Source organism: Ochotona princeps, chromosome X, assembly GCF_030435755.1.
Source record: "Ochotona princeps isolate mOchPri1 chromosome X, mOchPri1.hap1, whole genome shotgun sequence".
Taxonomy (NCBI): domain Eukaryota; kingdom Metazoa; phylum Chordata; class Mammalia; order Lagomorpha; family Ochotonidae; genus Ochotona; species Ochotona princeps.
In genome coordinates this window covers 78357262-78368340 of record NC_080865.1, presented here as the reverse complement: position 1 = coordinate 78368340, position 11079 = coordinate 78357262, and the positions used below count along the sequence as shown (strand labels likewise).

General features: G+C 42.1%; 1 pseudogene; it reads left to right on the top strand.

Annotated features, from left to right (window-relative positions):
- The first annotated feature begins 1771 nt into the window (after positions 1 to 1771).
- On the top strand, positions 1772 to 7481 carry LOC101532778 (structural maintenance of chromosomes protein 4-like; annotated as a pseudogene).
- The last annotated feature ends 3598 nt before the right edge of the window (positions 7482 to 11079 follow it).

Here is an 11079-nt window from a genome sequence, read left to right as displayed (position 1 = left end):
GTTAAGTTAAATCCCAGAACCACCTGGAGAGTGCATAATCCAGAAGTTGGAGTGGCCTAGTAGGGAGATAGTGGGCACCTCCCTCTTGGGTTACCATTCCCACTGGAGAGCATGAAAACCAGGACAGGGGTAGGGGTGGCTAGACAGAAAGGCACCTGCCAGTATGTATGTGGGATGGATAGTAGGTTGGTTGGGTTGAACTAGGCTTCAATGCCCATTCACAAGTATGAGAGCTAAATGGGATGTGGGACACACTGAACAAGCCTGTGGTACATACTGGCATGCATGGGAACCAGGGTAGGGAGCAGGCCTGGTGGGGGTTATGGAGAGTCGCCCCAACTAGGCTGCGGCTCCCACTGGTTTGCATGAGGACCGAGTATGACGTGGGTAGGATCGACCTGGACTACAATACCCATTGGTTCAAGTGGAAGACAAGGCTGGAAACAGAACTGACCCAGCAATTGAAATGACCAGCATGTGCATAAGCTGTTTGGGGCGACGGACTGTGCCAGACCCTGTACTGACAAACTCACACAAGAATCAGGTTTGGGATCATCTCAGATGAAGTTTCTTTGGAGATCCCTCCAACTGAACTGCTGATCTCAGAACCCCAACCATGAAGAGACTATGTCAGCCAGGGGATTCTGAATAGGTTTCAGCATGATTGAAACGGCGAGATTGGCAGCAATTCAGACCTGTTGAACTGTCAAAACTGCTTGAGCAGGACCCTCGGAGCATGCCTCACATTGGGGACCTGGGATGGGTGGGAGGCTGGTTGGGGCTTTTCCCTTTGTTTCTCCCCTGACCCCAGATACAGGGGAAAAATGATATTAGTGTGGAAACAATGATCTTACCCACTTTCTTGTAGCCCTTGACCCTTTGTACCCTAATCAACTGAGATTATTTTTAAAAATAAATTAATTAAGAAAAAGAAAAAAGTTCATGGTAAAGAATTTAAACTGGGCCTTGAGGATAGTTCTGGCTTCAAAGGCTGAATGTATGAAAAAATCTCATGTTAATTATTCAAGGAATAAACAACCAAATTAGGATAAATTCATACACTGAAATTTTTTTGGCTAGAAAAAGAGAACCAACAATTGTGTATAATAACACATAAATATGAGATATTTTAGTAAAATAAATTCAATAAATCACGGAACACATCATATGGTTGCAATTTCATGATTTTCAAGAACAAGTTAAACTATATTGTTAGTCAAAAAAAAAACCCCAATGATTTCTAGGAAGAAAGGAATCTAACTTGGAAAGGGCACAAATGACCTTCCTGGAGTGATGAAAACACTGTTGTTAGTTTCGGTAGTGACTATATTGATGTATATAATTTTTAAAATGTGTCAAACTGAACACTTATGATTTATTAATTTCACTCTGGGTCAATTAAATCTCAATAAAACTTGAGTATGATCACAGAGGTCATCTATCAAAGAGAAAACAAAACAAGGACAAAAAAGCAGGATGCATGGATGGGCCAAATTTAGGGAAAGAAAAAAGAAGTACCGTTGGCTTAGAGACAGTGTCATGCCCAGTTGTATGTAAGCATCCTAGGGAACTCAACAACTACAGATGCCAATGCTCTAACCCAGAGATTCCCATATAGTTTCTTTTATGGGAAAACCTCTCACATCAGTATTTTATATGTGCCTCAAGTGGCTCTTACATGAAGTTAGATTTGAGAATCAGGAACTGGGAATAAACACAATTTGAAAGACACAAACAGTGAAGATCTGTTTATTTAGATGGAGAAGTAGCTATGCTGAAGTCTCTAAAACAGAAAACATCTCATACCTGCAACCTCTGGTGAGTGTTCGTGGAGGCTTAGAAGCTGGTCAAATGACAGGGAATGGGTAATGTGAGTCAAATCTTGTGTGGCATGCTTGGAAATGAAGGAGAGGACAGATGCATCTATCTTTATAGATTGATGAATACAATCATTTATTCAGATAATCAAGCATGCATTCATTGAGCATTAATCTATCAAACTGATGAAAATAAAGAAGTCACTGCCCTCTAGATGCTTATATTCTCATGAAAGGCACTAACATTTTATGTCAATGGTGTTTTCCCTATACGGAAGAGGCCTTAAAAGAGGGACAGAAGAGGCCACCACGCTGACACAGCAGGTAAAGGTGCAACATGCAATACCAGCATCCCATACAGGCAGATTTTGACTTCTGGCTTCTGCCTGGTCCAGTCCCAGATACTGCAGCCATTTGAGAAGTAGATCAACAGCAAATGAAGATTTCTGCCCCTCTCTGTTTCTCCATTCTCTCTCCTCTCTCTCCCTCTGTAACACTGTCAAGTAAATAAACAAATATTAAAGAAAAAAAGAGAAAGGGACAGAATCCCAGCAGTAGGAAACTACCTAGATCGCCTTGTACCTAGACAAGTGTTGCACTCCTGGGAGAAAAGCAGCCAGTAGCTGGCAGGCACTCTTGGCCTGGTTAATGCTGATTTCGTTTTAATTATACCAGTGTGCAAGCACAGTTGCTTATTCTTTTAAAAGAAAAATATTTATTTACTTTTTATTGGAAATTCAGATATACAGAGAGGAGGAAAGACAGAGAGGAAGATGTTCCAGCTGATGATTCACTCCCCAAGTGACTGCAACAGCCAGAGCTGAGCTGATCCGAAGCCAGGAGCCAAGAACTTCCTTCGGGTCTCCTACACGGGTGCAGGGTCCCAAGGCTTTGGGCTGTCCTCAACTGCTTTCCTAGGCCACAAGCAAGAGCTGGATGGTAAGCAGGACCACCGGTACTAGAACCAGCACCTATATGGGATCCCAAAGCATGCAAGGCAACCAGTGGTTATGACTTGGTCAGGCCAAGGAAATTGCCTATGTGGGAGACCTGGACTGGGACAGGGTCAGGCTATGCCAGGCTGCTATACCCACTAGAGAGAGCTGAGCCTAGGGGCAGGCCAGGCTGTAGCACCTAATGGTGAGTGCTGAGACTGGGGGTAGGCCATCTCAGAGTGGGCTGCAACACCTGCTGACACACATAAAACCCTGATCTGGGAAGTGGCCTAACAGGTTAACTTTGGGGACTACTTTGCTGAACTGTTGCTTCCATTGGCATTGAAGGTGGGTCAGACTAGGCTAGGCTGTCACACCTACTGGTGCACATGAGAGACAGAATGAGTGTTGCCCATTCAGACTAGGACACAGCACAGTTGGTAAGTGCCAGGACTGGGTATAAGTCATATCAGGATTGACTGCAGTACTCTCTGGCAGGTGCAAGAACCAGAACTGGGAGAATGCATGTTAGGCAAACTGTGAGCACCACTCTTGCTAGACTGTACCTCCTGCTGGTGAGCATGAGAACCAGGGATAGGGGCAGGCCAGGCTGGACAAAGTCGTGGCACCTGTTGGCATATATAATGGCCAGGTCTGGGGGCAGGGCAAGCTGAGCTAAGCTGCAGCACCTTGGGTATGTCTGAGAGCTGGATGTGATGCAGGTTGGGCTGGGCTAGCTGCAGCAGTGGCTGACATGCACAAAAACGAGGGTTGGGGAGTAGGCCTGGTAGGGGTTACTGGGGATCACCCTGACTAGTCCACATCATCCACTGGTATTCATGAGGACCAGATATAGGTGGGCTGGGCTGAGCTAGGCCATAACACCCATTGGTGCAAATGAGATGTGGAGATAGGATTAAACTGAGCAGGCAATTGCATTCACCAGTATATGTGCTGGCTGGTACAGGTAATGGACCAAACCTATCCCTGTACTAGCTAGCACACACAACAGTCAAGATTGAGATTACCCTACACGAGGTTTCTCAGGGGATTTGCGAAACAGACTGATGGACTCAGACCCCATTTACACTAGAAAATCACAAGATGTGTGGTTCAACCTTGGAGTACATGTATGAAGAATGGGCCTCTTCAGTTGTTGATGCCTGTGCAGTGGACAGCATGCCCAGACGCATACAGGGGACATTACAGCCAGCTCATCTAGATCAATATGTATGAAGAGATTAAACATGCAACAGAGGCAAACTTCTAGAGGAAGTATAAATGAGTGAGAATTAAAAGGGTTGGGCATTAACCTTGACACAAAGCCAAAGACACAGCAATAACTGAATGTTGAGCTGGGTGGATGATCTAGATTACCAAGAGACAGAGGATAGCAGTGACTGTGAAGATGCTGAAGAAATGTGTTGTGTGAGAAGCAGGAAGTCCAGGTGTCTCTATGGCAGCAGCCAGATGATCTCAAGGCTTGCAGGCATGAACTTGCCTGTAGGCTTCAGAGTTCAGGCTTAGGAGTGAAACACAGAAGTGAACTGAACAGTGGATTGGAGAAGACGAATCTGATTGCTGCTACCATGACACAGCTAGAATAAGACTCTGCCAGGCTGAATGAGATCACATCTCCTGAGAGAGATAACACATTCTTCAAATAGGACCTTGGCAACAAGATCAACAATCTGCAGCTGGAAGTGGACAAGTTTGCCAGCCAGGACAACCAGCTTAAGTTTGAACCAAAGTAGGATAAATGAAAAGGCTACAAAATTGCAGGATCACCCCCAGCAAGGGTTCCTAGAAGACAAAATTCAAGATGAATGTAAAATTCAAACTCCAAGAGGAAAATGTTAAAGGCTGAGCATTTGATTGAGTGGTTAAGATACCGCTTGGGATAGTCAAACAGCCTTCATTTAAGTTCCAGCTCTGCTTCTGATTCCATCTTCCTACTAATGTGTACCAGGTGATAGGTCAAGTATGTAGGTCCCTGCCCCCCGACATAACAGATCTGCGCAGATGGAGTTCCTGAATCCAGGCTTTGGCCCAGCCCAGTTTGGCTGTCAATGAAGAGCAGATAAAAGATCTCTGTCACTCCCTCTGGGTCTCTCTGCCTCTCAAGAAAATGAAAATACATAAGAATTTTGAAAAGAGGAAAACATTAAACTCAAAAGGCCTCTGGAACAAAGTTCCCAGATGCTTTCTCACCCAACTTCATGCAAACAGTTTTAGCAATGCCAGAATATGCAGCCTAACCAAAAAAATGTGCGTATGCAATGGAATATCATTTAGTTACCAAATGGAATGAAATCCTACCATTTACATCAAAATGATACAACTGGAGAACAACATGTTGAGTGAAATAAGTGAGACACAGAAAAACAAACAATACTGTTCTTTTTATGTGGGAGTGAAGATAAAAAAAAGAAAGGAAAAGGAAATGGAAAGGGTAAGGAAAAGAAAGAGAAGGAAACAGAAGGAAAGCTTGTGTATATCAGTCTGTTTGCCAATATTGTCTTGTCAAACTTGAAAAAAAAAAAAAGAAAAACAAAAAGAACTTCAGAGAAACAAACTGCCTCTTCCTTCAAGAATCGAGCCTAGGGCCCAGTGCAATAGCCTAGTGGCTGGATCCACCTTACATGCACTGGGATCCCATATAGCTGCCACTTCTTGTCCTGGCTGCTCCATCTCCCATTCAGCTCCATGCCTGTGGAATGGGAAAGCAGCAGAGGATGTCCCAAAGCCTTGAGACCCTGCACCGAAGTGGGCAACTCAGAAGAAGCTTCTGTTTTCTGGGTTCAGATTGGCTCAGTTCTGGCCATTGCTGCCACTTGGTGAGTGAAGCAGTGGACAGAAAGTCTTTGTCTCTAAAAAGGCAGTGAAAATCCAAGAACAAAAAGTATAATTTGAAGAGGCAGGGCCCGGCGGCATGGCCTAGCGGCTAAAGTCCTTGCATTGAAAGCCCCGGGATCCCATATGGGCGTTGGTTCTAATCCCGACTGCTCCACTTCCCATCCAGCTCCCTGCTTGTGGCCTGGGAAAGCAGTGGAGGACAGCCCAAAGCTTTGGGACCCTGCACCCGCGTGGGAGACCCGGAAGAGGTTCCTGGTCCTGGCATCGGATTGGCGTGTACCGGCCCGTTGTGGCTCACTTGGGGAGTGAAACATCGGATGGAAGATCTTCCTCTCTGTCTTTCCTCCTCTCTGTATATCCACCTTTCCAATAACAATAAAATCTTAAAAAGAAAAAGAGGCAGTGGTTAACTTATAGCACAGTGAACAAGAAATGAAAAAATACACTGGAGAAGTTTACTGGAAGTATCCAGCATTTATCAGAGCAAGAAGAATATTTGAATGTCCAAGTTAAGGAACCTGAAGCTAATGTACTTGCCTCACCCACTGATTAACAAAAAGCAGAGATTGCTAGAAGAACACGTTAGTGCTTTCAAAAGAGAATATGATGATGTGGCTCAGAAAGCTGGTACTGTGAAAGCTGAGGTCAAATGGTTAAACAATATCATTATAGAGATCAATAACCATAAACTCAAGGCCCAACAAGACAAACTTGATAAAATCAATATGCAGTTAGATGAATTTGCTTCTGCTATTACAAAACCCTAAGTGGCGATCAAGACAGTTGACAGAAATCTTAAGAAAGCACAAGAATCTGTCACTTGTACAGAGAAAGAAATAAAAGATACTGAGAAAGAAGTAGAAGACTTAACAGCAGAACTAAAAAGTCTTGAGGATAAAGCAGCAGAGGTCATAAAAATACAAATGCTGCGGAAGAGTCCTTACCTAAGATCCAGAAAGAGCATCATAATCTGCTCAAGAACTAAAAGTGATTCCAGAGAATGAACATGCTCTACAAAAAGTTGCATTTAGCATTAAGTTGAAACTTGAGCAAATAGATGGCAATATTTCTGAGCATAATTCTAAAATAAAATATTGGCAAAAAGAGATCTCAAAAATTTCACTGCACCCCATTGAAGATAATCCTGTTGAAGAGATTTCAGTCTTAAGTCCAGAAGATCTTGAGGCAATCAAAACTCCAGACTCAATAACAAATCAGATCGCACTTTTGTAAGCTCAGTGTCATAAAATGAAACCAAACATTGGTGCCATTAGAGTATAAAAAGGAGAATTATATTTGCAACGGGTAGCAGAATTGGACAAAATTGCTTATGAAAGAGATAACTTTAGACAAGCGTATAAAGATCTTTGGAAACAAAGACTCAGTGAATTTATGGCTGGTGTTTGTGTCATAACAAATAAATTGAAAGAGAATTGCCAGATGCTGACCTTGGGTGGGGATGCTGAACTGGAGCTGGTAGATAGCCTGGATCTTTTCTCTGAAGGAATCATGTTCAGTGTCCGGCCACCTAAGAAGAGATGGAAGAAGATCTTCAACCTTATGGGTGGAGAGAAGGCGCTCAGCTCCTTGGCCGTGATGTTTGCTCTCCACCACTACAAGTCCACTCCCCTGTACTTTATGGATGAGATTAACATAACCCTGAATTTTAAAAGCGTGTCCATTACAGCATTTTATATATATGAACAAACCAAAAATGTACAGTTCATAATTATTTCTCTTCGTAACAACATATTTGAGATTTCAGATAGACTTATTGGAATTTACAAGATATACAACATAAGAAAAAGCATATCTGATACCCCAAAAGAGATTGCAGCTAAAGGACTGCGTTGAATGTGTTCAGAGTGAAGACTTCAAATAAAATGGGTGTACATTGCATGTGTTATATTGCTGAATTTCTGTTTGTAAAAAGTTTTATGTATATTCCTAAGCTGGATGATAAATTTTGTCCTGTAAGTTAAGTCATAAGGCCAATAAAATATTCTCTGTACAAAAAAAAAACTGTACTTACAATTTCTTTCTCAACCACAGAATCATTTGTGTACACTAGTGCCATCAATTTGTGTTCATTAATTCTGTATCCTGCTCCCCTGCGAAAGTCTCTTATGAGTTCCAATAGTCTCTTGACTGAGTCTTTTGGTTTCCCTATGTAGAGAATCATGTCATCTGCAAATGGAGATGATTTCAGTTCCTCATTTCCAAGTTGGATTCCTTTAATTCCTTTTCTCTTGCTTAATATCAAGGACTTCCAATATATATTGAAGAGTAGTGATGACAGTGGACATCCCTGTCTAGTTCCAGATTTTAGTGGAAAGCCTTCCAAACTTTCCCCATTTAGTATGATGCTGGCATTGGATTTTTTTGTAACTTGCTTTGATTGTGTTGTAGAATGTTCCTTCTATGCCTATCTTGTTTAGGGTTTTCAGCATGAAGTGGTGTTGAATTTTCTCAAATGCCTTCTCTGCACCTATTGAGATCATTCGGTTTTTGTTTTCCAATTTGTTGATGTGATGTATCACATTTATTGTTTTGCGGATGTTGAACCATCCCTGCATGTTTGGGATGAATCCCACCTGGTCCGGGTGAATGATGTGCCTGATGTGTTGTTGGATTCTGTTGGTTAGTATTTTGTTGAGGAGCTTTGTGTCTCTATGTTCATCAAGGATATCAGTCTGTAGTTCTCTTTTCTGTTATTTCTCTATCTGGCTTTGGTATTAAGGTGATATTGGCTTCATACAAAGAGTTTGGAAGAACTGCCTCTTTCTCTTGTTTGGAAAAGCTTGTGGAGGATTGGGGTAAGTTTCTCTTGAAACATTTGGTAGAATTCAGCAGTGAAGCCATCTGGTCCAGGACTTTTCTTGATTGGAAAGGCTTTAATTACTGATTCAATCTCAGCATATGTTATAGGTCTGTTTAGATTGTTAATTGCTTCTTGATTCAATTTTGGTGGATTGTATGTGTCCAAAAACCTATCCATCTCTTCTAGTTCTTCTCATTTGTTTCCACACAGTTGCTTGTAATAGCTCCTAATGATTGTATGTGTGAAGTATCTGTTCTTATATTTCCTTTCTCATCTCTGATGCTATTGATGAATATTTTCTCCCTCCATTTTTGATTAGGCGGGTTAGTGAGGAGTCTATTTTGTTGATTTTCTCAAAGAATCAGCTCTTTGATTCATTGATCTTATGTATAGATCTTTTGGTCTGTATTTCGTTTATTTCCTCCCTTATTTTGATTATTAATTTGTTCCTACTAATCTTGGGATTGCTTTGCTGTTGTTTTTCTAGTTCCTTCAACTGCAAGGTTAGCTGATTTACTTGATGCTTTTCTAGTTCCTTAACATAAGCATTGATTGAGATGAATTTTCCTCTTAACACTGCCTTGATTGTTTCCCATAAGTTTTGATATGCTGCATTGATGCCTTCATTTGTTTCAAGCAATTTTTTAATTTTCCCTTTGATTTTCTCTGTAATCCATTGCTCATTTAGTAACATATTATTCAGTCTCCATGTGTTTGCAAATCTTCCTTTTTGTTTTGACTTCTTGGTCTCTAGCTTCACTCCATGATGGTCTGAGAAGATGCATGGTAGAATTTTAATTTTTTAAAAATTTGCTGAGGCTTGTTTTGTGGCCTGTAACATGGTCAGTTCTGGAGAAAGTTCCATGTACTGATAAAAAAAAAAAGACTTTTTTTTTTCCCCCCTGTGGAGCTTGTGCAGTGCTCTAACATGGAGGTGATTTTGTTCCTAACTCAGTTGTTAGGCAGCTCAGCTGTCCTTCTTTCCGTCTTATGGTGCCTGGTCCTGTGACACTGCCATCTGAACAGTACTGATTAGCGCATGCGCAATTTACCACTGCTGCTCCTGCAGTTTACCAATGCTCTGAGCCCTTGCCTTTTTGTGCAAGATGGCACCTGTAGCAGCACCAACAGAGATCTGGGGCTGTCGGCTGTCAGCTCCAGGGACCACACAGAACCTGCACAGTGCAAGGTTGGCGTTGCTTTCTCCAGGGGCAATTAGCTAGAAACACACCCACTCTGGGCCTTCACTTGAAATCCACACTCGCTTTCCTGCTACACAAGACGGTGCCTGGTAGGGCACTGCTGGAGAATTGGGACTGCTGGCTTTCTCCTCCTGGGACCACACAGATTTTGCAAGGAGCTCAGTTGGTATTACCCTCCTCACGGGATCAGTTCTGTGTGATCAGCCAGAAACAAGCCCTTTTGGGCCATTTCGTCAATTCTGTTCTCTGCTTCTGCACACAAGATGGCACCTGGCGTCCCCTACTTTTTCTCCGCTTGTGGCTGGTCCAAACTATTCAGCGTGATTGGCAGGTCTCAGACTGCATTTGCTTTCCGAGCTCCTCCCGCGAACCCAAGCTCCCAGCTGGCTGCCACAAGAGCCGGCAGAGGCCACTGCTAGATCTCTGGCTTGTGCTGGAGCCCAGATTGCCAGAGTCTGGATTGCTGCTCGCTGGCTGCTGGTGAGTTTTTCTGTTCACTGCAGCACTGCTCTGCCATTGCCACCACTTCCCTGTATCCAGGGGATCGCCAGGTACCACCCCTCCCCACCCCCCGTCTACTGCCTCTTCCCTATTTTTCCCCCGTAATCTGATTTTTCTGCTTCACCCTGTCTAAAGATTCTGTCATACCAAATGTGTCTGTATTCTATGCCGCCATCTTGCCTCCCCCTCTTCTATTTTATTTTTAAGTTTATGATACAATTCCATAGGCTCTGGGATTTCCCTTACTCCCTCCCTAAATTTACTCCTCCCAAATTATTTCTCACTTAGTATTACAACAGTATAATCCTACATATGCAGTCACAAGTTCATCACTCTGCTATTTCAGTGTAGCCTGACATTGCAGATACAGACAATGGCAGACTGTTCAGCATCCTATTTTGAAAATATATCCAACAGTTTTTCTTTTTTTTAAGCAACAACAAGAACATTTATTTAACATCTGCTGTGTTATATAGTATATATAATATATAATTATATATAAGTACTTATATATAATTTTATTTATAATTTTTATATATAAGTATATATATAATTTTTCCAGTCTACATGAGAGCTCCCCAATAACTTTGAAAGGGTAGCTGTCACAATCTTCATTGCTCTGATGGAGAAATTTAGGCAAAGAGAAGTTAAATTAACAGAATCAGGATTTCAGTTCAGCCATACCTGCTGTCAAGGTCAAGGCTCTAGGAAAGATTTCAACTGGCAAATTGTTATTCATCCTTGTAGAAATATTTGTTAGTGTGTAATATATGTGTTGGAAACACATCAACCCACAAATTTATCCAACAGTTTCATTGGGAGTCCATCTTTGAATTGAAAGTAGAGATGCATACTTCACCTCTGGCTAAGATAGTCTCTATTACACAGTTACTATACATCCCTTTAAATGAAATGGCAGGCCTATTCTTGACCTCTGTTTGCTGTCA